The following is a 21,834-nucleotide window of genomic DNA, read 5'->3' as shown; positions in this document are numbered from 1 at the left end:
CCAGCCCTTCTTTGCATGATTTACGTATCTTTTTTATATCTTTCCGAGATTCACTTCCAAAGAGTCTCAGAAACCCTATTCCTTCACGTGATTAGTATAAATAGGAGCTTTCGTTCCTCATATTTCTCACGCGAGTGTCCGCCCTTCTCTTCTCCCTTTGCATTCTAGACTTCGTTCTTACTAATTGGTGCCTACGTGCTTGGACTTCCGACCACGTAAGCTCGGATCTTTCCGGGTACCAGCCTCTCCGTTGCATGACCGACCAATTTGACCACTACACTCAATCAATCTTAATTAATCAATCGTTTTCCTCTTACGAGGGCACTCTTTCCTTGCATTCGCGTCGAGCATTCACTAATCGATCTTCTTAGTTCTTCTCGTTCCGTCAACATGTAAGTCTGAGGGTGTATAATTCCTTTTATTTATTGTATTTTATTATTGTATAACAATTGTAAGGTTTATGTCGAAAACACCATTAAAACCGATTTCTAAAACCGTCTTTAAAACTTTTTTGCGAAATTCCGTGAGACAGGGCGTCGAGAAAAGACGCGCAAGAATCGCTGCGCCTCTTGAAGGAGCGAGCGCGCTTCTGCGCCTCTTCGTGAGGGTGCAGATTCTCGCTTCTTTTCTTCTTCCTAAAATCCTCGTAATTCGTATCAAATTTATTTCCTTTGTTTGTTCGTCTGTTAATTCTTCATCATGATAGTTTGATAATTCGCATGTACATATTATCCGTCATCATTAGCATGTTTTAATTCATCATAAAACCGACTTAAATCCCTAATAATCAATATTTGCGGGTTTTTCGTCATTAAATTCAATTCGGGTTTTAGAAATTCAATTCGTTCATATTGAGTTTCTGGGATTCATTGTTGATATATTTTCATCTGTTTAGTCATTAATTCATCGTCAATTCATCATGTTTAGTTAATAATTCGTTCAGTTAGTTTAATAAATCATTCATTAACATCGACCCTTCACATAATTAATCCATCTTATTTCCGTCTTAATCATGTTTTACTGCTTTATGACCTCAATCATATGTAAATAATCTGCTAATAACTTTCATCCGAGTCTAAAATCGTAATCAATCCATTAATTTACCAATTGACATTAACGGTTTGCAGTTCCGGCTTCACAGCGAGAGTTCACCCTTGGAGCAGGACGCAAAGAATCGTTGCGCCTCTTCCAAAGGGCGATTTCTGCGCTTTGTTCCAGGATGAGTTCTGTCTCTGAACTCCTTTTCTGCCTTGACGTAGTTTAATTAGTAAGTGTATTAATCAACTAATAATCGTATTATCACCTTCTGACTTGTTCGTATTTCTTTGTGTTATTCTTTTATTCTTTTCCCAAATTATCCGTTTTAGCGGTATTTTCGACATAAATCGCCTGTTCCATTGTAATTAATGTAATTTTCTTTATTGTAATTTTATTATTATTATTTCGTGTCATTTGTATGCCTCACATGTAAATGAGCATTAAACTCCAACTTCGACCCAATTGTATGCTAAATTACGTGTCAACCGACTTAGTATTAATTCTCACATGTTAGGATTAAAACTTGGATGTTGCATTGCATGCATATAGCCGACGATATATCGAGTACGAATAACTTCCCTAATCATTAGTAGAGGCCGCTATCGAGGCGGGCGGGATTAGGTGTTCGATCAAAAGAGCTTCCTAATACGTACCCTCACCCCTTACTCCAGATCTCCGTGAGCACCCGTGTTCATTGGCATCCACGAGAGTCATTCTAGACATAGAATGCTAAGGGTAACGATTGCTTAGTGTTCATGTCACTACTTTGTGTCTTGACATGACACGAGGTATTCGAACGGTTCCAATTTCCCATAAAAATTGGTGGCGACTCCATACAAAATGCAAACGCTTGTTTTCGAGCCCTTCACCAAGCGCCCCCGTGGGCGGCCCGCTGTCCACAGTTTGGCGACTCCGCTGGGGATAATACACTTACGTGTAGCCAAGGGTGAAACTTGAACAAGGTTTGGGAATAAGTTTGTACAAGACAATTGTCGGTTTTCATAACTCGGTCTTCCTAGACCGTTTAATTCGGCCTTCCTAGGCCCAACCCAACCCATTCGACCAATCGTCCCGTCTAAACGGTCCTAATTCTTATTTGGGCCTAAGGATGGATAGCGATTGATGTCATCCATACCATGATGCTTACTCTTGTTTGTATCAAGGACTTTCACTACTTGAGGAAATGGATTAGGAATCGGCCTTACTCTTGTTTGGCACGAGCCTCTCCACAGACTTCGGGTTTGATGGTTCGGTATGGCAACCCACCCTTTAAACCAAAACCCTTCTAAAAGCACTCAGCATCCCGTTATAATGCTTGTATAAATGTGTAAACCTTACATGATCACCATTTCAAAACAAATCTTGACGAATTTTCAAAAAATCAAAACCCAATTTCAAAACAAGAATTTCGAAATAGGGCCTTTAATTAGTACAAAATCCGGTCAAAACTCTGTCCGTTTGTCGTGTCAAAATTCGGGCCACAAGCCCATTTCAAACCTCACTTCGAGTCCACTCCTACAACTACACTACAGTTGACTAGGACACACATTTTCAAAGACCTTGTCTTTCTTCAAAACTCACTCAACACAAGTGGCATACACCCACTTCACGAGTCAAAGCTTTTCCTCTTTTAGCAAGTGTGATAGAATGGTCGATCGTGTTTTGATTCGTCGCCGATCTCTTATCCAGTTTCCAAGATGCCTGGGTCAAGTGATGAAACGAACCTCCAGCAAATTCAAGAGAGTAATGATCGAATCCTGGCCGCGATAGCCCAAATGCAAATCACTCAAGAACAAACCTATGACCGCCTTGAGCTTATCGAAGGCCGTATCTTTGATGTAGAGGGAAAGCTACCTCCCCCTAAAGGTGGAGTGCTACAATTTTCCGATGATGAGAATCCTGTCCTAGGAACAACCGCAGCTGAGAAAAGACTCCAATACCTAGAGGAGCAATTGATGTACCTTAAGGGGGATGACATTTACAGGGAGAACAATCGTAAGTATGAAGCCGTCAATTCCAAATTGCCCACTAACTTTAGCATGACGGATATCCCTAAGTTTAAAGGACATGAGAACCCTTTGAACCACATCCGCGCCTTCAAGGACTACATGTCTATCAAAGGCATCAAACCCGAGATGTTCTTAAGGATCTTTCCTTCATCTCTTGACACCATCCCAAAGCAATGGTTCTACACTTTAGATCACAAAAAGGTCGCTACTTGGGAGGACGCCGCTATCGAGTTCTCGAAACAATACGCGGATAATGCCGAGATCCAAGTCAACATGCGCACTCTAGAGGTTCTTACCCAAAATGACAAGGAAGGATTCACCGACTTTCTAAGTAGGTGGAGGAAGACTAGTACCCAACTAGTTGAACGCCCGGATGAGGCTACTCTTGTAGAAAAGTTTGTGGACAATCTCAAGCCCATATATGCCAACCATTTGAGATATCAAAACATCAAGACCTTCAAGGACTTAACTGTACTAGGGACACGAATTGAAGACGACATCCGTAAAGGACTCTTGTCCAAAACGGTAGGTCGAGGATACCAAGGGTCCACGAGTCGTTCATACGGCTCTACTAGCAAGACCGACGAAGTTAACCTTCTCGAGCCTTCCAAGAAAACTAGCCCACCAAGGAAGTTCACAAACCTTGGAGATACGTACTCCAACGCTCTAAAAAGACTAATGAAGCAAGGTAAACTCCAACCCATTGGGCCTACTCCCGAACCCGAAAGGAAGTCCAAATTACGGGATGAAAATTCCTCGTGAATACCATAGGGGCAATGGGCATGACACAGAAAAATGCTACAAGTTGAAACACGTGCTTCAGGATATGATTGAAGATGGTCGACTTCCAATTCCACCAGGAGGTAAGCCCAACAACACTCAGAATCCTCTTGGAGTTCTAGTGATTACAAGTGACGAATCTACCTTAGATTGCTCACATCTCATTTCTCCCACCGAAAATGAAATTCATGCAATTGAGAAAGAAAGACTCTACTCTACCATCTCCCCTACCATTTCCGACTTCATCGCATGGGCAAGGAGTGTAGATAGACAAGTGTGGAAACCAGAAAACATGGTAACGACCTTACGCGATCCCAAGGCAACGCCTAAAGAACGCGTACCATTGACCTTCTCTCAAAATGCCACTATGCAAGAAGTAGTCGCCGTGGTCGACAAGCTAGTCGATCAAATCATACAACTAGAAAGTGACATCATGAGGATGAAGGAACTAGCTGCAATCAATGGAGTTTGGGCCGATGACGATGAAGACGAATATCTCATTGAAAACTCTTTGGTAAAGGAAATAAGTCCAAAATGGTGAAGACCAAGATGTGGATCACCTAACTCGTTCGGGTCGCCCATATCAAAGCACCACTCAAAACGGTCCAACCAATGTCATCACACCAAATGACAACGAAGACGACCCCACTGATCATTTGCTCAAGCAATTACTGAGAAAACCAAGGTGATCTTTCGGTCGGCAACTAGTGGCAAGCTCATTTCCGCATCGCCAAGCTTTACTGCAAGCTTTGGCCAAATTGAATGTAGCGCATAACTCTACTCCCGAAGATGTAGTCAACTTGGTCTTCCAAGAATCACCGAAGCTAAGTAATCTTATTACTTTCTCAGATGAAGACCTGCCACCTTTTGGCGCTAGTCACAACCTTGCTCTATACATCACCATCATTTGTCTAAAGAAGAATGTGCCAATGACTTTGGTAGATGATGGCTCCGCGGTCAACGTCATACCCCTCAAAACGGCATATAAACTAGGCATGAAAGAGTCGGATTGGACTCCCACCAATCAAGGTGTACGTGCATATGACGGTACACGACGAAAGGTGGTTGGACTTGCTAGCCTAACCATAGCCACGGGACCAATCGAGCGAATAGTCAACTTCCAAATAGTAGACATCGAAGCTTCATTTAACATACTTCTGGGAAGGCCTTGGATTCACGCTTCCAAAGCGGTAACATCCACCCTTCACCAAAAGATCAAGATCCCACTCAATGGCAAAGTTGTGACTATCACTTCGTCGCCTATCAAAGCAATAATTGAGAAGCAATCAAACAATCAAGTCCTTGCGGATCCCATATACGAACTTGGGGGCTTCCAAAGTGTAAATGTCATAGAAAGTGAGTTGGCACCCTTATACTATAATCCCTACTCTAACTTGGTGGTCAACCACATACTCAAAAATCAGGGATACTTCCCTGGAATGCCTTTGAACCCGATTCGGAAGAACACCTTCGCGCCATACAAGAAAGGCAACTCATCGAGAATACCACTTGGACTAGGGTACAAACCCCACAATGAAGAAGTTCTCGAAATGCTTGCCCAAGTCCAAAATCGCAAGTATGTAGGAGTCCAAATGAGGCCATATCTCCTCACCTTAAATGGATACTTCGTTCAAGAAGGAAGTTCAGAACTCTTTCACGAATTTCCCGAACCTTGGCATTACCTTGAGAGGAAGTTAGCCGGAATCGAGATCTTTCACGATTGCTACTTCATTCCTCCAAAAACGGTTCCTACCGTCAAAGCCCGTCAAGCACCTTGCTTAGCTTAGGCAGCAAGCTGTGAGCCTCTGTTTGGAGAGGACCGATTTGTTAAGGCCGCGAGGATGAGATCATTACTACGATACTTCAAGACGATCGCTTCAACCCCACCGCATTGATCACGGAAATCGACACAAAGCAAAGCGAGAAAGGATGGAGAAAATCAATCAAATGGACCAACAATCAAGGAAGACTCTTCAAGCTCACCACTTTGGAGAAGGAGAGATCTTCAAAGAAGAACCAGGAAGACGACGAGTTCGAATCGAATCGAGTCGGAGTCGGAGTCGAGTCGAGTCTAGAGAAGTCATTAGAGAGTCCACTCTGTCGTCATCCCCACTCCCTTCGTTTCTCCTAGCTTATTTTCAAGTAGCCACAGTAGTTCGGGAAATGCCCCAATTACTGTCCCTTTACCGCCACTGACCATGGATCAGTTGGCTTCTTTGTTTCAACTTTACTCGAATCTTAATATGAATAAATCAGTTCGCTTACTCTTTGCGTTATCTTGAGTGCAATTCTGTTTACGATGATACCGAGGATGACCAAGACCCAGACTTGACCGAAATACCTCCCTACGTAGCCAAAGAAATACTACGGGGAAGGGGAAGGGGACTGTAATTGAGGACACCGAACCTATCAATGTAGGAACCGAACTAGAACCCAAAGAACTTAGGATAGGGACTACCTTGAGCTCTACCGAACGGGCCGACCTCATAGACCTCCTAAATGAATTCAAAGACGTTTTCGCTTGGTCCTACAAAGACATGCCAGGGATCGACAGGGATATCGCCGAGCATAGGATTCCGATTAAGCCAGGTTTCAAACCTGTGAAACAGAAGCTTCGACGAATGAGAACAGAGTGGGCTCTAAAGATTAAGGAAGAAGTTGACAAACAATTCAAAGCCGGGTTCATCAAAGTTTCGAGTATTACGATTTGGGTAGCTAACATAGTGCCCGTACCCAAAAAGGATGGGAGAATCCGAGTTTGTGTTGACTTTAGGGACTTGAACAAAGCAAGCCCAAAAGATGACTTCCCTCTACCTCACATCGACATATTAGTGGACAATACTGCAAACCACGCATTACTATCCTTCATGGATGGATATGCGGGTTATAACCAAATCAAAATGGCCATGGAAGATATGCATAAGACGCGTTCGTCGTACCCAATGGGGAACCTATTGCTATAAGAATAATGTCGTTCGGATTGATCAACGCAGGAGCTACATACCAACGCACCGCGACTACACTCCTACACGACATGATGCATAAAGAAGTCGAGGTATATGTAGATGACATGATCGTCAAGTCCAAGGAAAGAGAGGGACATATTGCGAACCTTCGCAAGTTCTTCGCAAGGCTACGGAAGTACAACATGAGACTCAACCCTCAAAAGTGCACATTTGGGGTGACATCTGGCAAACTCCTAGGATACGTCGTTAGCCAACGAGGCATAGAAATAGATCCTTCCAAAATCAAAGCTCTGATCGAAATGCCACAACCTCAAACGAGAAAAGGAAGTCGGATTCATTCTGGGAAAAGTGCAATACATAAGTCGATTCATATCGAAACTTACGATGATTTGCGAGCCTATCTTCAAGAAACTCAAGAAAACAGACCACACCATGTGGGACGATGATTGTCAAAAGGCGTTCGACAGAATCAAGGAGATATTGGCTAAACCACCAGTGCTCATGCCACCACAACAAGATCAACCTCTTGGTTTATATCTCACGGTAACCGAAATCGCCATGGGTGCCATGTTAGCTCAAACCGTAGGAAGTGGAGAAAGAGCTATTTACTACCTAAGTAAGAAGTTCTTGGAATACGAGTGCAAATACTCACAACTCGAAAAGACATGCCTCGCTCTTGTGTGGGCAACAAAGAAGCTACGTCACTACATGCTTAGCTACTCCGTCAAGATATTCTCCAAAATGGATCCAGTCAAATACCTCTTCGAGAAACCCGTCCTCAACGGACGCCTGGCAAGATGGACCATGATGCTCTCGGAATTTGACCTCAAATATGTGCCACTGAAAGTAATAAAGGGTCGCGCCGTCGCCGAATTCTTCGCAGAAAATCCCATCAACGACGCACAAACCATAGATACTTGGTCATTTCCCGACGAGGATATACTTCAAACAGATGTAGACTCCTGGGACCTATACTTTGATGGAGCATCAAACCTAAGAGGATTTGGGATAGGAGTGTTGCTCATTTCTCCTGAAGGTGAGCATACACCGATTGCTGTCAAACTCGACTTCGAGGTGACGAACAACGCCGCAGAATATGAGGCTTGTCTAATTGGACTACAAGCGGCAGTAAGCTTAGGCATCAAAAACCTCCGAGTGCACGGGGATTCGTCACTGATCATCAACCAAGTTACGGGATCCTGGAAAATCCGAAGTGAAAGCCTAGCACCCTATTAGGCTAGGATAGACCAAGTCGCTCAATTCTTTGATCACGTAACCTATTTACACCTACCTCGAGAAGAAAATCAATTTGCAGACGCTCTTGCGAAACTTGCATCTTTGATAAACATGCCAGATTACATGATGGAAATGCCTTTGTGCATCGAACGACGGTCGGAGCCGGCTTATGTCCACCAAATTACCGATGAAGAAGAAACCGCACGAGAACCCTGGTTCCAAGCGATCCTGAATTTCAAGCTCAATGGTACCTATCCACCAGATATGGACAAAAGGGGACAACGCGCTATACGCCTACTAGCTTCCCAATACATCCTAATGCAGGGAGAATTGTACAAAAGAACACCTCTTGGTGTAGTCCTACGTTGCCTTGATCATTCACAGGCACGAAAAGTGATGGAAGAAGTCCACGACGGAGAATGCGGTCCTCACATGAGTGGACCTATGATGGCAAAGAAAATCACACGTCTAGGGTACTATTGGACCACAATGGAATCTGATTGCATCAAATATGTGAGACATTGCCACAACTGTCAAATCTTCGGGAACGTACAACATATCCCTCCTTCGTTGCTCTATACGATGACATCTCCCTGGCCATTCTCCGCATGGGGAATTGACATAATTGGGAAAATAACCCTAGCCGGAACAGGAGGTCACTGTTTCATCCTAGTAGCAATTGACTACTTCACCAAGTGGGTAGAAGCGGCTTCCTACACCGCTCTTACGGCCAAAAATGTAGCCAAATTCATACAAAATAACATCATCTGCCGATATGGTTGCCCACATGAGATCATTAGCGATAATGGGTCCCACTTCCAAGCCGAAACCGAACAATTGTTAGCCAAGTACAAGATCAAGCATCATCACTCCTCGCCCTATCGACCACAGACTAACGGCGCGGTAGAGGCGGCTAACAAGAATGTCGTCACAATCCTCAAGAAAATGACTGACAATTACAGAGATTGGCCAAGCAAAATACCCTTCGCTTTGTGGGGGTATCGTACATCAGTTAGGACGCCCACTGGGGCTACTCCTTTCTATTTGACCTACGGCATGGAAGCCGTACAACCAGTTGAGCTAGAAATACCATCCCTGCGCATCCTACTAGAGAGTCAAATCCCGGAAGCCGATTGGAAGAAAGATAGATACGAAGAACTCATCCTCCTGGATGAACGTAGGCTACGTGCCTTACATAATGTCCAAACATATCAAGCACGTATCAAACGAGCTTTCAACAAAAGGGTTAGGCCAAGAAACATCAAAGAAGGAGACTTAGTACTCAAATCGGTTAGAGCTCTTTTACCTGTCGACCCGAGGGGAAAATTCAAACCTAATTGGGCCGGACCATATCTAGTCAAATCCATACTCCCAGGAGGCGCGGTTAGAATCACAGACCTAGATGGGAATGAGTTTTCAAATCCCACAAATCTCGACCAACTGAAACGATACTATGCCTAGAATAGAATAAAAACGCGCCTCGCGTAAACCTAAGTGTCGCTCTTGTGGCACTAAATAAGCGGCCCCTGGCCCATCTGAATGTCACTATGCTCTTGCATCTTGGCAAACTTGTCATCCTCATATCATCAAACAAACTAAAATTCGCACCTCCAGAGTAAGCAAAAGCTCATGCTTATTTTCTATGTTCATTACAAGCTCTTGCTTCGAACAATTATTCTTTTACATTTACTCGAACTACGCGCAAGGGTTTGATTTCGCTTTCTCTAAGTGAATACGTAGGCAATCCTTCACGGGATTCAACCCACCATTATATTTAAAATGTAAATAGAAGGACATTTGCATCGCATTTGAAATTCGACAAGAGTAATAAGTAGAAAATACCAACGGTTTCATAACCATTTAACCTTTTTATTTCATTCAATTTCTAATAATAATAGTACGACAAATAATAAAAATAGATAGGCTAGGATTCTAAAAATCCCTCCTCTTGTTACAACAATAATAATAATAATCTAATAATAATAATAAGACTTGGGCTATTCCTCCATCTTTCCCTTGCCCTTGTCATTCTTGTCATATTTCTTGTCACGACCTCGAGCCGGGCGCTCTTGCACCACTTCAGACCTAATCACCAACGGTCTTTCTCGAGGCCTGACTCTTCCATTCTTGTCAACCACCATCTCTGCGACAGGAGTAGTCTTCGATTTCTTGGAAGGATGAATGACTTGAAACCCGGCTTCTTCTTCTCCTTCTGTCAGATGCTTCTCCTTCTCTTTATCTCCCTCGCGCACCCTGTAATCAACGGGCTCGCGCTTCCTCAGTTTTTCGCGCTCTTCCGAAGTTGCAGCCTTTCTCCACCTCAGATAAGAGTCCAACACCCACAAGGCATTGGCGGAGAGGCTCAGGAACCACATGTTTCTTTGGGCCCATTTCATAGCCCACTCTCTTCGGCTCTCTGTAGTAAGCGCCATAGCAGTCTGCGGAACGGTGTCAAGCCTAGGGATCATCTGCTTCAACCCGACTTGCCTCATCAACCTCTCAGGAAAGATGCATACCATAAACTCCAATCCAGGAATGCGCACGGACCTAGTAGGATCCAAAGAAGACACTCCGTGTGCGGACTTGAGGTGCCACCACGGGAACGACCCACCCGACCGGCGGGTCATCTTCATTCTTGACTTGTTCTTCCAATAATCGCAGACCGGGTGAAGTCCACCATGTACTGGCCGTGTCCTCATCGAAATCATACGGGCATGATAGGAAAGTGCATGAACCGGGGGCTCGAGCAATCGGAGCCGTTCCATAAGCCAAACCTACCAAAAAACAGGTATTAGACACCCGAAAAAAAAAAAAAAAACAAAAAAAAAAAAAAAAACAACAAAAAAAACGAAAAACAAAAAAACGAGAAAAAAAAAAAAAAAAAAGGTGTCTTTTACCTGTAGGATAACGGGACTCCCCAAAAATGGAAGATCGCGGTTGGATTTCCTATTATCCAAGCCCAAGATAATCTCCCTAAGCATAGACAAGTGGGCTCTGCGCGACTCCATTTGCTCAATAAGACCCAATAGACGGGGATCACCTCGCAGTTCTTCATCAACATGTCCCTGGAAGACATATACATGAAGCAAAGAGAAGCCAAATGCTCTCCTCCTAGCAACATAAGAGACAGTAGGGTCGGCCCTGTTGATGAATCGGTCTACAAAGTCCAACATTCTCACGCCTTTCGGGGTAACCAAGCGATCCACCTCAAGTCTAGTAAGTCCAAGTAAATCTCTAAACTTGCTCTTATACCCTTGAGCAGTAGAAGGGATGGCAGGTAAATGTTCGGGGTCCCACCCGCCAATAGCGACAATTTCCTCAGGAAAAGGACAAATATCACCTCGGGAACGCAAAAACATGATAATTTGGGTCCCAATAATCAAGGCAAGCATCCAAGAACGGTTTTACAACCTTAATGAGTTTCAAACTCAACAAAGACCCAAGGTTATAAGCACCCATATCGTGCTTCTCGATGTTCGAGAATTCATTGGTCCATTCCTTCAAGCGGATCTCCAAAGTATTCATGATGATAATTTTCTCTTGAAAATTTATTTTGAGAATTTTATGTGAGGCGACGAAGAAGAGAAGGAAGAATTATATGATTTAAAGCTTCGTCGACGCTCCTATTTATACTAAATTGTTGTTTCAAAAATCCGTCGAAGCAGACAGACAACAGGAAGGCGCGGCCAGTGCGCCTCTTCAAAGGGGACGCGACTCATCTGCGCCTCTTCCTTGACCTCACTCACGTGATTTCGCGTTTGGATATTTCCTAATTCTATAAACGCGCAATTTCCTATTCTTGCGGGATTTTATTTTGGTAAATCCGAGAAATTTACCATGTTTCAGGTTTCCTAAATTCGCGGGCACGCATTTCGAGGCGACATCGACACCTCCGCCATTTCAGCACACTTTAAATCGTTTCTTTTTTTAATTTAATTTTCTTTTCATTTTAATAAAATTCAATATTTATATTTCTCCATTTTCTAACTTATAGATTTCTCTTTTTTCTTTTTTTAGGGGGTAACCCTCCCTACCGTCCCGGTCATTTAAAGCAAAATTTTTGCTTTTTTGCGTTCCTTTTGAGTCTCATTTTGCGCTAATTAAGGCCTTATGTGAATATAAAATGTATGTGTTGCGTGATTTTCTATGTAAATTTCGGCAAAGATGACGGCGTAAACCGTTGTCTACCAAACTGTTCAAAAGCTAACTGCGGTACAAAACAACACAACCTGAAGCAAAAGGCACTCGGCCGTCGTATATACAACAAAAAAAAGCAAATGTACAAGAAAATCGGGGCTTCGCCCCAAACAGTCCAAATGTGCAAGCAAGCGGGGCTTCGCCCAAACAGTCAAAAAATCCAGTAATGGCGGGGCTTGCGCCCCAAACAAGTCCAAAAATGTTCAAAATCAAGTCTACAAAACCACGCAGACTCTGCATTGGCACCCTCCGGCTCGGCAACCCTCGCCATAAGAGCGGCAATCTCGGCGTCCCGAAACTCGAGCTCCCTCGACAAACGAGCCGTCTCCTCCCGAGACCGGGTCAACTCTCGCTCCACTCACGATCGGCTGTGGACAACAAGAAATTGGCTCATGTCAATCAATTCAAACAAAGCGAAAAACCAAAGATCAAGGAAAAACAAATGAGGTTCATACCTGACGACCTCGACCACCGACGAGTGCCTCGATGGCCGTAGCTCGTAGCCGGTTGGCCACCCTCCATAGTGCCACAAACCGAGATGGCGCGACCTACATTTCAAAAGAATTCTCAGTAAACTGAACAAGTTCAATCAAATGTGTTCTTACACGAAAACTATGCAAAACTCACCCTCCGAATCAGATGCTGCCAGTCATCTAGGCCAGCATCCGTCACAGCTACGTCAAAGTCACGTAACTCGGAGATCGTCGTCCTCCCAGTAGCGTCAGTGTACTCGAGGGTCTCGGGGTACTCTGGGGGCTCGATGCCCGCCGCCTCAACCTCCTGCAAAATGGCTCTCGTTAATCGATGATCTTTCGTCGCGATTCTCGAAAATCAAGATCCAACAAGAAACAAAAGATACTCACCACTACCGGCCAATACGCCAACCTCCCGTAATGGAACGCCGAGTAATCCTCGTCAGGGAGAAGAAGGTCGTCGCCACTAGCACCAGCCAAGTCCGCCTCCCTCTCAGCCTCATAAGGCTCCCTAAACATCGTCCTAGGAGGATCGACGGGAACCGTCAACGCGCCCCAGCACCGACGAGCTAACCGCTCGCCCGGATACCACACAGACCCATCGACGTCCACAACACGGCCGACTCGAGCTCCTAGGTCGAAGGACCTCAGCGACGAAGGGAGGCGCTCCAGCGTACTCCGCCCAAGGTCTGGGCACCCACTACGACAATATGAAGGCAAAGGTCATTCCTATGATCAATTAAAAACGAAGTATGAGAAGAATAAGTGCATACAAATAGGATACTCACGCTGCTCAGCTGAAGAGCGTTCACATCCCGCCGGTAGACATTGTGAGAAGAACGCTTGCTCTTCGTCCGGCACATGACCCAATCCCTGCCCACAGCGTAGGCCCTCTCCAACGGCTCCGTCCTCTTGGGCGCGAGGCCCGGAAAGTAAGAGTACACCCACGCCTGCAAAGCATAATAATCAAATGACGATCTGTCGGTCGTCGATAAAGAAAGAAATTGACTTTGGTCTAAAGGAAGGTTCATACCTCCAACAGTAGCCCAGGTCCGACGGCACCAGGAGAAGTCCCCTTCTCCATCAACTCCGGACGAATCATGGCCCTCATAAAGCGGATGAGGACCGCAAAACCAGCATGATGACCCGGTCCCCAACGCCCTAGGGAACTCGGGTCGAAAGAAAGGGAAGAAGCTTCGTCGACAGCCTCTCACCCTTGTCTCCGAGGTAGATCGAAGACAAGAACCACCAAAGCCACAGACGAGCCCTCTGCTCGGCTGTTCAGGGAGGAGGAGCCGTCTCCCTCCCATCGATCATCACCAGCTCCGGGGTCTTCCCCGCAAAGTAGTCTCGGACGTAGGAACTGGGTACCAAACCCGGCACCGCAACAGCCTTCGGCGACAGGTTCCAGCCGATCAACCTCCTCGCCTCGGCCGAATCCGCCCTCATGCGGCTCCGCCACACCATCTCCTCGATCCCCCGCACGGCAGACCAGAAATCATGCCGTAGTCCTCCAAGGTGACTCCCACCTCACCAAAAGGCAGGTGAAACGTGGAAGTCGTATCCCAAAATCGATCCAAGAAAGCGCGGACCAGGCTAAGGTTGGCCCGCAACTTCCTCTTCACGATATCCCTCCGGAGACGAACCGGAGAGGACCAAACGCTCCACGCTCGATCATGGCCCTCTCCTCCGCCGACAACCGCTCGTAATGCTCCATCATTTGTCGTATACCCCGAGAACGACCGGATGTTCCCGACCTCCTATTATGATTCGAAATAAAGCTATCTTTAGTTTTGAGTAAATTTGAAAGAAATTTGAACAAAGATAGAAAAGGGTAGGTAATGAGTTAGGGAATTCCTATTTACCAAGCTCTTCACCGTCCTGTAGGACAAGTGACCCTCTGCAGCCCACACAAGGTGCCTACTCTCCCAGGTCTCGGCCCACGCGGAGCTCCTCTCGGTGACGACCCCCTCGTCCGAGGTGGGCCCGTCTCGGAATCTCCTCCTCATCGGCCTCCTCCTCGGGAACCTCGTCTGCAGCAGCCCATCACCGCAGCGGTGAAGGCCCGCTCCAAAGCCTCCTCAACAACAGCGGCATCTACATCCATGGGATCCCTCCCAGAAGTAGAAGCATCGTCACCTGCAACGTTAAAGCAAATCCAGGGCGCATCATATGACGACAAGCCTTTGTTAAGAAATTTTCGAGCCTTCAAGGCCCGGAATTCCCCATTTCGGCCATCCTTGGCCATGTTCTCACCAACCCGATCACTCATGTGACAAATTGGGTCAAGTCAAGTCCGAGTCAAAGCCTAGTTCCGGGTTCGAGTCGAAAATTCGGCAGCATTTCGCTATAATGGCGGTTATGCCCTAGAAAAGTGTCCTGAAAAAGTTGTCACAAACCAAACTTCCAAGATGGTAGAAGGTTTACCCATCACCCAAGGGTCCCAAATATCAAATTTCATCACAAATGGGCAATCCTAAGGCCATTTTCGAAGCAATTTACGATCTAGCTGTGAAACCGTCTCAATTTCTGCTCAAGGGCTCAAAACTCGATGAAAATTCGAAGTAAATACATGGTTATGTTCCTAGCATCACCTATTATCCATTTCTAGTATCAATTTGGCACGACAAATCCATTTGGGGGAGAAGCCCCAAATTTTCGATCAAAAGGGTCGAAAACCCTAATGTTCGCGGCTCAAAATTCAACAAATATGGAAGATTAATGCAAGATTAAAGCACATACCTCGATTAGTCATATTTTAAGCAAGCTTTTGAATCCAACCTCGACGAAAATGGTGAAGATTTGAGAGAGAATGGAGTGATTTATGTTTCGAACATAAACCTTCTGACTTTCGCGTTTTTACGCAGAATTGCCAATTTGGGGAAAAGACGCAGCAGGCGCTGCGCCTCTTCCAAGAGACGCAGCTCTTGCTGCGCCTCTTCCTTTTGTTCCCTCCTTGCGGATTTTCAAAAATCCGTTATGAGTTCGTTATTCGTGGGCCCATCTTTGGTGCGCCTCTTCCTCGATGACGTTTTATCATTTTGGTCCGTTTCGACGATTTTCTTTCGTTCCGGCCCGCGTTTTATCCAGCGCGACAATATTTTGCAGTATCGTCCAAATTCATTTTATCCCGCGCAGCAGTATTTCGCAATATTGTTCGAATTTTTATCCAGCGCAGTAGTATTTTGCAGTACTGCTCACTCAAGACTTTCTTTCTACGACGATCAAGATGTTCCTGGTCGTCTGTCCCCAGCGCAGTAGTATTTTGCAGTACTGCTCACTCAAGGTTTCCCCTACGACGATCAAGATGTTCCTAGTCGTCGGTATATTCCCCAACCCGAGATCACTTGAGACCAACGCAAGCGATTCAACCTCAAATTTCGCGAGTTCGCTTGAGACCGACGCAAGCGGATCCCAGCCAGATTTCTACCGACGTCCTGCTTTGTTTTCAATATCTCTTGTTCCCGCGGAGTTCGATTAAATCTCAGGTATGATCTCTTCTTATGGCTGGCGAGCTTCCTTACGTAGTCTAATGGACTTTAAACGACCCTCCCCGATAGTCGACAGACTCTAAAATGTTCCCGACGATAGGTCCTTGGCTCAGACCCCTTGAGCCGCCTCGCGTCGCCATAGTCGTCAGGTTGTAATCTTCGATTGACCTGATGGCTATACTTTGACTTTCGCCTTGTCCAAGCCTCAGTCAAAGTGGGGGCTCTGTAGACACCTCGTTTCTACACCTCTCGCAAACCACCCGGTGATGATTGGGCCGCATGTTTGATTCGCGGAACGATTTGTGACAGTTCGTAAGATTATCGTCAAGTGATTGCTCAAATATTAATGTCAACCTCTTAGTTGTCATCTACGTGCCGATACGGTCGTTTTGGCAATAATTAGAGTACATTTGGAGTCCGGGTCAAAAACCGTCTCCACTTTTCGATATTTGTTAAATCCGAGTCGAATGTTCGGAATGTTTAGGATATTTCTATTCCATATTTCTCAAATTTTATCTTTTGGCAAATAATATCCCGTAATATTTAAAGATAAATCGAATTATTTCCGTCCTACCATAACTTAAACACGGAAATCTTTCTTAGCGTGAGGAAACCTCACGGGAATAGACGCAAGCAGTGTCTTTGCGCCTCTTCCAAGAGACGCAGAGTGGCTTTGCGCCTCTTCCCAGTGCCCTTATTTGCATGATTTACGTATCTTTTTTATATCTTTCCGAGATTCACTTCCAAAGAGTCTCCGAAACCCTATTCCTTCACGTGATTAGTATAAATAGGAGCTTTCGTTCCTCATATTTCTCACGCGAGTGTCCGCCCTTCTCTTCTCCCTTTGCATTCTAGACTTCGTTCTTACTAATTGGCGCCTACGTGCTTGGACTTCCGACCACGTAAGCTCGGATCTTTCCGGGTACCAGCCTCTCCGTTGCATGACCGACCAATTTGACCACTACACTCAATCAATCTTAATTAATCAATCGTTTTCCTCTTACGAGGGCACTCTTTCCTTGCATTCGCGTCGAGCATTCACTAATCGATCTTCTTAGTTCTTCTCGTTCCGTCAACATGTAAGTCTGAGGGTGTATAATTCCTTTTATTTATTGTATTTTATTATTGTATAACAATTGTAAGGTTTATGTCGAAAACACCATTAAAACCGATTTCTAAAACCGTCTTTAAAACCTGTTTTGCGAAATTCCAGTAGACAGACGTCGAGAAAAGACGCAAAGAATCGCTGCGCCTCTTGAAGGAGCGCAGCGCCGCGCGCCTCTTCGTGAGGCCGCCGCAGATTCTCGCTTCTTTTCTTCTTCCTCCGTCCTCTGTAATTCGTATCAAATTTATTTTCTTTGTTTGTTCGTCTGTTAATTCTTCATCATGATAGTTTGATAATTCGCATGTACATATTATCCGTCATCATTAGCATGTTTTAATTCATCATAAAACCGACTTAAATCCCTAATAATTAATATTTGCGGGTTTTTCGTCATTAAATTCAATTCGGGTTTTAGAAATTCAATTCGTTCATATTGAGTTTCTGGGATTCATTGTTGATATATTTTCATCTGTTTAGTCATTAATTCATCGTCAATTCATCATGTTTAGTTAATAATTCGTTCAGTTAGTTTAATAAATCATTCATTAACATCGACCCTTCACATAATTAATCCGTCTTATTTCCGTCTTAATCATGTTTTACTGCTTTATGACCTCAATCATATGTAAATAATCTGCTAATAACTTTCATCCGAGTCTAAAATCGTAATCAATCCATTAATTTACCAATTGACATTAACGGTTTTGCGATTCCGGCTACACGACGAGTTCACCCTTGGAACAGACGCAAAGAATCGCCTGCGCCTCTTCCAAAGGGCGCGATTTCTAGCTGCGCTTTGTTCAGATGAGTTCGTCTCGAACTCCTTTTCTGCCTTGACGTAGTTTAATTAGTAAGTGTATTAATCAACTAATAATCGTATTATCACCTTCTGACTTGTTCGTATTTCTTTGTGTTATTCTTTTATTCTTTTCCCAAATTATCCGTTTTAGCGGTATTTTCGACATAAATCGCCTGTTCCATTGTAATTAATGTAATTTTCTTTATTGTAATTTTATTATTATTATTTCGTGTCATTTGTATGCCTCACATGTAAATGAGCATTAAACTCCAACTTCGACCCAATTGTATGCTAAATTACGTGTCAACCGACTTAGTATTAATTCTCACATGTTAGGATTAAAACTTGGATGTTGCATTGCATGCATATAGCCGACGATATATCGAGTACGAATAACTTCTCTAATCATTAGTAGAGGCCGCTATCGAGGCGGGCGGGATTAGGTGTTCGATCAAAAGAGCTTCCTAATACGTACCCTCACCCCTTACTCCAGATCTCCGTGAGCACCCGTGTTCATTGGCATCCACGAGAGTCATTATAGACATAGAATGCTAAGGGTAACGATTGCTTAGTGTTCATGTCACTACTTTGTGTCTTGACATGACACGAGGTATTCGAACGGTTCCAATTTCCCATAAAAATTGGTGGCGACTCCATACAAAATGCAAACGCTTGTTTTCGAGTCCCTTCATCCGCGAACTCATATCCAAGACCCCTCGGCGGTGATTCAACAGGGCCCGCCGGCCTGCCATGGGTCCCTCGGCCGAGGGGTAGATCAGTCTTTCCACCTGCTAGCCACTTGGCCACTACGTGACAAAAGGTGAAAGTCTATAAATACTCCTCTACTCTCATTGAGTAAAGGATCCACAATTTAACCTAAGAATCACTATTCATCTGGTAATATCTTCCTTATCTCTCTAGAATACGTACTTTGCCAAGTAACAACAACTTACCTCTCTAAGCTACTGACTTGAGCGTCGGAGTGAGTTCGCTCGGTCCAAAGCCGAGCCCTCAGTTTGTTCATCGTTTCAGGAGACCACAAGGAGGATTCAACTAAAGACGTCATTCTACAAGCACGGGTGGTAACATATAACTGCTCTGGAATTACACCCGGAACAATTATTATTCACCATTAGCATGTTTAATTCATCATAAATCCGGCTTAAATCCCTTGTAATCTAATATTTGCGGGTTTTTGTCATTAAGTTCAATCCGGGTTTTAGAGATTCAATTTGTTCATATTGAGTTTCTGTAATTCGATCTTTGATATATTTACATCTTTTATTTGTCATATCCATCATATATTCGTCATTAATCCGTTGTATTTAGCCTAATTAGTTAGTTAGTTTGTTAATTAATCATTCACCATTTGTCCATGTAATTAATTCGTTAATTCCGTTATATTCATGTTTTATTGCTTTATGACCATCAATCACATGTAAATAACCTATCAATCACTTTTATCCGAGTAAATAATTTAATCAATCATTAAATTTACCGACGAGTATTAACGACACGCAATTCCGGCTTCACAGCCAGAATTCAGGTAAGGAACAGACGCAGCAACTGCTGCGCCTATTCCAAAGGACGCAGCTCTGCTGCGCCTGTTCCGGATTGAATTCTGTCCCTGAACTCCGGTTTTGTTTGACTTAGTTTATTTAGTTTACGTATGATTGACTATTATTCGTTTTATCACCTTCTGTTTTGTTCGTTATTTCATTCTTTAATTCTTTTTCTCAAATTATCCGTTTTAAAGGTATTTTCGACATAAATCGCCTATTCTATTGTAATTATTGTAATTTTTCTTTATTGCAATTTTCTTTTATTGTATTTATCATTGTATCTTGTATCATTTGTATGTTTTCAAATGTAATTGAACATTAAATCCCTACTTTGACCCAATTGTATGCTAAATTAAGTGTTCGCCGACTTAGTCTAATTCTCACATGTTAGGATTAAAACTTGGATGTTGCATTGCATGCATATAACCGACGATATATCAAGTACGAATAACTTCCCTAATCATTAGTAGAGGCCGCTATCGAGGCGGGCGGGTTTAGGTGTTCGAGCAAAAGAGCTTCCTAATACGTACCCTCACCCCTTACTCCAGATCTCCGTGAGCACCCGTGTTCATTGGCATCTACGAGAGTCATTCTAGACATAGAATGCTAAGGGTAACGATTCCTTAGTGTTCATGTCTCTACTTTGTGTCTTGACATGAGACGAGGTATTCGAACGGTTCCAATTTCCCATAAAAATTGGTGGCGACTCCAACAAAAATGCAAACGCTTGTTTCTCTTTCCTCCCAAGCGCCCCCGTGGGCACCCCTGCTGTCCACAGTTAGGCGACTCCGCTGGGGATAATACACTTACGTGTAGCAAGGGTGAAACTTGAACAAGGTTAGGGAATAGTTTGTACAAGACAATTGCCGGTTTTCATAACTCGGTCTTCCTAGATCATTTTATTCGGCCTTCCTAGGCCCAACCCAACCCATTCGACCAATCGTCCCGTCTAAACGGTCCTAATTCTTATTTGGACCTAAGGATGGATAGCGATTGATGTCATCCATACCATGATGCTTACTCTTGTTTGTATCAAGGGCCTTCACTACATGAGGAAATGGACTAGGAATCGGCCTTACTCTTGTTTGGTACGAGCCTCTCCACAGACTTCGGGTTTGATGGTTCGGTATGACAACCCACTCTTTAAACCAAAACCCTTTTAAATGCACTCAGCATCCCGTTATAATGCTTGTATAAATGTTTGTACCTTACGTGATCACCATTTCTAAACAAAACCATGACGATTTCACAAAAATCAAAACCCTTCTTTTAAATCGAAAATTTCGAAAAAAATAGGCCTTCAATTAGCGCAAAACCAAGTCAAAACTCTGTCCGTTTGTCGTGTCAAAATTCGGGCCACAAGCCCATTTCAAAACCTCACTTTGAGTCCACTCCTACAACTACACTATAGTTGACTAGGACACACATTATCAAAAACCTTGTCTTTCTTCAAAGCTCACTCAACACAAGTGGCACACACCCACTTCACGAGTCAAAACATTTCTTCTTTTAGCAAGTGCGTTAGAATGGTCGATCGTGTTTTGATTCGTCGTCGATCTCTTATCCAGTTTTCAAGATGCCTGGATCCAGCGAAACAAACCTCCACCAACTTCAAGATGGTAATGATCGAATCCTAGCCGCGCTAGCCCAAATGCGAGTCACCCAAGACCAAGTCTATGACCGCCTTGAGACCATCGAGGGCCGGATCTATGCCGTAGAGGGGAGATTGCCCCCTCATGAAAGTGAAGTAATAGGTGACTCCGAGAATGAATCCAAGGATGAAAATCCCCTCATGGGGATGACTGTAGCTGAGAAAAGACTCCAATACTTAGAGGAGCAATTGATGTACCTTAAGGGGGATGGCATTTATAGGGAGAACAATCGCAAGTATGAGGCCCTCAATTCCAAATTGCCAACCAACTTCAATATGACGGATATCCCTAAATTCAAGGGGAACGAGAACCCTTTGAACCACATCTGTGCCTTCAAGGATTATATGTCTATCAAAGGCATCAAACCCGGGATGTTCTTAAGGATCTTTCCTTCATCTCTTGACACCATCCCGAGGCAATGGTTCTACTCCTTAGATCATAAGAAGGTCGCTACTTGGGAAGATGCCGCAATCGAGTTTTCTAAACAATATGCGGATAATGCTGAGATCCAAGTCAACATGCGCAC

Source organism: Silene latifolia, chromosome 11 (assembly GCF_048544455.1).
Source record: "Silene latifolia isolate original U9 population chromosome 11, ASM4854445v1, whole genome shotgun sequence".
NCBI classification, from domain to species: Eukaryota; Viridiplantae; Streptophyta; class Magnoliopsida; order Caryophyllales; family Caryophyllaceae; genus Silene; species Silene latifolia.
The sequence above is the reverse complement of the archived record's forward strand: the minus strand, read 5'-3'. Positions refer to the sequence as shown.